The sequence below is a fragment of the Corvus brachyrhynchos genome, unplaced genomic scaffold, assembly GCF_000691975.1.
Source record: "Corvus brachyrhynchos isolate BGI_N302 unplaced genomic scaffold, ASM69197v1 scaffold133, whole genome shotgun sequence".
Taxonomy (NCBI): Eukaryota; Metazoa; Chordata; class Aves; order Passeriformes; family Corvidae; genus Corvus; species Corvus brachyrhynchos.
This window is the reverse complement of record NW_008237249.1, coordinates 381,937-387,719: the sequence shown is the minus strand read 5'-3', so window position 1 is coordinate 387,719 and position 5,783 is coordinate 381,937. Positions and strand designations below refer to the sequence as shown.

General features: G+C 50.6%; 1 protein-coding gene across 1 annotated transcript in view; it reads left to right on the top strand.

Moving 5' to 3' along the window:
* Positions 1-5,783, top strand: part of RALGAPA2 (Ral GTPase activating protein catalytic alpha subunit 2) — a 93,231-nt gene that overhangs the window by 83,369 nt on the left and 4,079 nt on the right. The window lies entirely within an intron of this gene.

The following is a 5,783-nucleotide window of genomic DNA, read 5'->3' as shown; positions in this document are numbered from 1 at the left end:
CAGCAGGGCAGAGCTCTCAGCAGCCCCACTTTCTGAAGGACAAGCTGTGTATGCCAAGCACAGTTACAGTGTTTCCCAGTAGCTGAGCATTTCAGAACACTGTTAAATCAGGAGTACCCGGGTATGATTTAATTATTTTAATTGCTTTCAAGTGCAAAGCCTGCCTCAGTCAGGTCCCAATTTTCAGACTTCTGAGCCTCAGAATTAATTTCCTGCTCGTGAACTGGAGGCCAGCCATGACTTCTGGTGTCAGAATCGCCACTTCAGAGAGTCTTCTCACATTACCTGCTGATTCTCCTGCCTGTTTAGTCAGTGATGAGCAGGGACAGTGTCAGCTGTGACCATGGGGATGTGTTTTCCATGAGATGCCCCTCAGCAGTCAGCAGGGAGGCTGGATGCAGCCCCGGCAGCTCCACTGTTCCCCAGCCAGGCCTGCTCCATGCACAGATCCACCTGTCCTGCACCTGCAGGCATCACCTGTCTGCCACTTAGGAATACAGAGGGCATCTTTCCATTCTGAAACAGAAAAAATGAGCCAGGGAGCAGTAAACAAAAAGAAGCACTTTTCCCTGAAGGGAGGGATCAGGCACTGGCACAGGCTACCCAGGGAGGCACTGGGATGCCCATATCTGAAATGTTCAGGAGGAGTCAGGATGTGATTTCGGGGCAATGATGGTAGTGCTGGGTTGGCCACTGAACTTGCTGATCTCTTCCAGCCTTGATGATTCTGTGGGATGCATGGAGCTGGCGCAGGTGGCAGGACAAGCCAGCTGGTACTGCTGACCCTGCCGAGCATAAACTGCTCAGGTAAATTTAGGATTAATTCTCATCTGATCTGATTCTTATAATGCCCCTCAAGAGTGATCCTGTTTTGGTGCTGTGAATGCATGTGTGCAGCAGAGAGGGTCAGGGAGTAAGGGTGCTGCTTATCACAGTGCAGGGCGTTCTCAGGAGTTAACACAGTAAGGAGAAATCAAACACAGCTCTCAGTGACACGTTACTGGGGTATCACTGACTACGATGCAATTATTGGAACTGGATGTTTTTGTGTTTTCTGATGCTGCCCCTGGGAGTACACCCCCAGACTCATGTGGGATGTGGTTTTCCTGCTCTGGCTTAGTCTCCCTGTCACCAGTCTTGCAGGTGCTGCATTTTCTGCAGGAAAATGGTCCAGTTGATCTCCTTTGCTGTTTCCAGGCGCAGAGCCTTAAACTCCCTGTATGGATTATAGATAGGCCTGATATCTTCAGCGTTGAAAGTGCAGCCGTGTAGGCAGAATGGCCATCCCCGAACTCATTTAGGGGATGTGCAGATTAGGAACAAAAGCTGGGAATACGGCCCTTTGTTGTTAAACTGGTGCATTACATGCTGTATTTTAATTAGGCAGGGTTTGAGAGGCAGCCCAGGAAATCCTCCATAATCCAACACTATTGAATTATTCTCATCCTTTCCCTCTGCAGATTTCTCTCCTTTTAGTGGACAGGCTTTAAGCTGCTGTTCTCGCTCCCTCAGCCAAAACCAGAAACAGTTATTCAACAAAATACTTGAGTGTCCTTCAAAAAAATTGGTGAAGCAGAAGTGGGCAGAGCAGTGCCCTGACTTCAACTGCCTCTGTGGCTCAGAGGGGTTCTTTGGGGCTTGGGGCTGCTTTTGTGTGAGATCAGCAGCCAGAAGCATGGTGTTAACCTTGGGAAGTGAAAGGAGCTGGATATTCCAGAATAACTCTCTAGTCATAGCTTTCCCACCACAGGAATTCTGTCTGAGGGGTTTGTGCTCGACAGGGCAGGTTCCTGCTTTCCAGGGAACCCCGGAGCTGAGCGCTGCCGCCGGCACCTCAGGGGTTAATGGGAACGGGGCACACTTGACTGCTGAGAGGACTGATCTAATCACTGCCATATCCAAGTGCATCTGTTCACCATGAGGTCATTCTTGTGCATGCTAATGACTTGGAAAATAAAGCACAAAGCTCAACGTTATCAGGGAGGATATAGAGTAAATCTTGGCTTTTTTAGTTGCTAATGGATAGTGTGGAATGGGCAGGGAAAGCATCTCTGATTCTTGCATTCCAGCTTAATGTTTTTAAAGCATCCTTTTCAGTGGAGCATCAGAAAAACTGCTGGAAAACTTGGACATGTGGTATCTGTTGATAAATGGATTCTTTAATGAATATTATGGCATTGCCCAGGAGCAACACTTGAGTCAAGGAACTGTAGAGGTTTTCAGCATTCCCTGCTTTTAAAGCCTCGGGAGCTGTGCCTGCTGATTTACATAAAACCGAGATTTTGCAGCCTTTTTGTTGCAAAGGTGACACATGCTTTTCTTTTGTCTCTGGACTTTTACATGCATAAAGTTCTTGTAGGAAATATCTGAATGTACAGCAAACAAGCTCTGGTTTATTTTAAACCACTTTTTGTTCAGTGCTGAGCTTTATCCTTCCCACTTTAAAGCAAAAGCATTATTTGAATTGGATGTGTAGATTTTAAAATATATTTGTGACAGAATCAAAACCAAACCCAGAGTAACTCTTGTTGTAAACAGGACTGATGCTTTTTGTAACAGTAACTGGAGACAAGGATTCCTTTTGCTTTGGTTTGGTTTTTCTGGGTTTTTTTTTACTACCTTGGGGTTTTTGTCCTTTTAGCTTTTTCCTTTAAGCTCTGTAGGGTGTTTTGTCAGATCTGTGTCCAGGTTCTGTATGCATATATAATAGTTTTGCCTATTTTCCTGGAAATATTAAAAACATACACATCTGAAACTGAGTAGCTGTGCCACACGATATCACAGCACATGTGGTGTGTGCCAAGGGTAGGGTTTGATCCGTGTGTCAGTGTTGCCTGAAAGCGAACAATTTGTTTCTCATATGTGGGATTTAGGTAATTCCTGACTGTCCTGGTTACTTGTACCACAGGGAATTGTTGCTAGCATGGAGCATGTGTGAGGTCTGCCGGGCGTGGTGCTCAGCAGGTGAGATGGGACACTGTGGTGCTGTTGTGGAGGTTGTCCAGGCAGTGAACAAAGAGGAAAAGCTGAGGGGAGTGGAGCAGAGGAGCCAGGAGAGTTACCACAGGAGGCAGGACTCCAGGGCTTTCTCTTCTTCCCTGTTCCCTGTGAGGACTATTCAGGATGAGGCACAGGGACCTGTCTGGCTTCCCCTGCTTAATCCAGGTAGTTCCTCATCCTCAGCAGACTGGAGCCTGTCCCAGCTGGGCTGCCCTTGGGGAGCTCCTGCAGTGGCACCAGCGGACTTGGGAGCTGCTCCTTGCCCGTGTGCTCTTGGTTATCAGTGCTCTGTCCATAGTTTCCTTGCCTGAGTGTCCCTGTGAGGGTCAGGAATGGTCTGGCATTAAGCAGGGCAGGGTCGTGGTTACCACCAAGCGTTGGGGGCAGCAGCTCTGTCCCCCCTCCAGCTCCTGTGGCTGAACAGGCTGATGCAGGTGTATGCCCAGGAGCCCAGGCCTGGCTCTGGAGGGTCCAGAGCCTTACAGAGCCCTAAGGAAGTGGCAGCCTGCTCAGTGTGCTGGGGCCATCCCTTGTGCCACCACTGAGGGTGGACAGTCCAAACTTGTCCCCCAAGGCTGGGCAGGTGCTGGGACTGCTTCCCCCTCAATCCTGGTGTTCTCTTGGGATCGCCAACAGTGAGGGGGCGAGAGCCACATCAGGGGTCTCAGCCTGGCCTCGTGCCTTTTCCATGTAATTGATTGGCTCAGAGGGCGCTCCCTTGGCTACCGGGAGAGGAGGTGGCGAGGGAGGGCTCATCCCAGCAGTCAGCACTGGGATGGGCGAAAATAGGAGTTTGATGGGGCCGTCTCTTCTGCCAGGTGACAGCTCCAGCTGCTCGAGCTGTCAGCTCAGAGAAGGCTCCAGGCAATGTGGCCCCTTCCCATTTTCCCTCTGCACTGAGGCGCCAGCAGAGACCTGGAGCAGAGGCGGAGCAGAACCGGGGCAGAGCCAGCCCTGTGGCCGTGTGCTGAGGGCTCAGGCTTCCCTGCCTGTCACACCAACATAACCCCCAGCACTTGGCGGGGTCCCCCTGGCTGAGGCTGAGCCTTGCAGAACTAATCAGCAGCTGCTCCAACTTGTGAGTAATTAAACTTCAATGTGTACATTTTAGGCTTATTTCCAAGTCCCTGAAACCGTGGAGGCCTGCAGTGGTGCCAGGCACTCCCACCTGAGCTGGGAGCTATGGGTGCTGTTACAGGGTCAGTTCTGCCCCTGGTTAACTTCCAGTGTCAGATTCTCTTACTGTGTCACTTACAGCTTTTCAGGGCACTGCAGGATGTGTGTGGCTTTGATTAACCCAGCTTCAGTTGTCCATGGGCTCTTCCACGCAGGCTCAGGATGCTGCTTACAGTGTACTTTGAGCCTGTCTTTGGGACAGACACAGAAGGAATGCTGTGCACATTTACTACAATGATTCTCTCTGGAATTTTATTACCTTTGCATTTACTAGGAAGGAAAACAAAGATTTCCACAGACCTATCCTGGCTGAAAGGTTAATAGGGGGCTGGAACAGGTTACAGCCTATGTGAAAACTTCATGGGTCTTCTCAAGTACCAATCATCAGGATCCTTACAGGTCATGGTCTTACCCACCCTTGCTTTCAGGGGTGTTCAGCTGCTTCATGAGCAGTGGGTAAAAGGCCATTCCTAGAGAACCTGCCCTGGGGAAGGAACCAGGTTTGTTCTGTGGACTGGATTTGAGATGCAATACACCATCTCTCTCTAGCTTCCTGCAAGGTAACCCTGCTTTTCAAGTGCTTTTATCTATATTCTTAACTGTTTTTAATCCCTCCTGCAAGAAAAAAAAGTTTTAAAAGCTTAATGCTCTCTCAGCAGCCTCACCTGTGAGAGGCCTTCTAGTGTGTGTGTGTCTTGTCTGAGTGTAGGTGTGTGACTGCTCGTGGACAGGTTTTGTGCACTCAAGGACTTCCCCATCTGGGAAATGTATGTAGCACTGGGATTGCTATGCTGCTCACTTCCTGGGGGCTTAACCTGGCTGTGGTGTCACAGAGGTCTCCGTGAAGCTTCAAATTTTACTCAGTTTGAAATGGTGTGACCACGAATGGTGCTGGAGGTGGAGCTGAGGCGTGAAGCAGCTGCCACCATCCCACTTCAGCAGGTTTGGCAAAAGCTGAAGGACAGTAATTATTCATTCCAATTTTTGCCAACATTCCTTCTCTTGTTTCTTTCAGTCCTCAGGCTGAAGGAGGAAGCGTGTGGGTCAGTATTTCTGCAGGTCCCTGAGGGCCGAGGGGAGCTCCCCGTCCGGCCTTTAGCGGGGCGTGCTGTGTCGGGTTGGTGCGAGCGCAGCAGTCACAGAGTTCTGGTCCTGCACTGACACGGTTTTGTTCTCTCCCTTTAGATTAGCGTGTTAATGCTCTCGGTACAGTAATGGCCGCAGGTAAGAGCAATGCCTCCCGCAGGCTCCTCTGCTGCTGTGCCTCATCACTAACAGCTCTCCTTCCCCTCCTCCTCCCTTGCTGCCTCTGCTCCGTGTTCAGCTCCACCTCTTGTGCCCCATGTGTGCCTCACACCTCCTTGGCTCTGCCTCCTGTGCCCTGCGTGCTCTGTGTGCAGTCCTGCCTCATGCACTCAGCGCTTGCCTCCCACAAATGCCACACAGTTCTGACTCCCATGATCCACGTACAGCAATGCCGCCCACGATCCGCATGCGGTAGTGCCTCCCACGTCCGATAATAATGCCCGCAATCCGGGTCCAGTCACGCTGCCCGGGTGCGGGACCTCCCACGATCCGCGTACGGCCATGCCACCCGCGATCCGCGT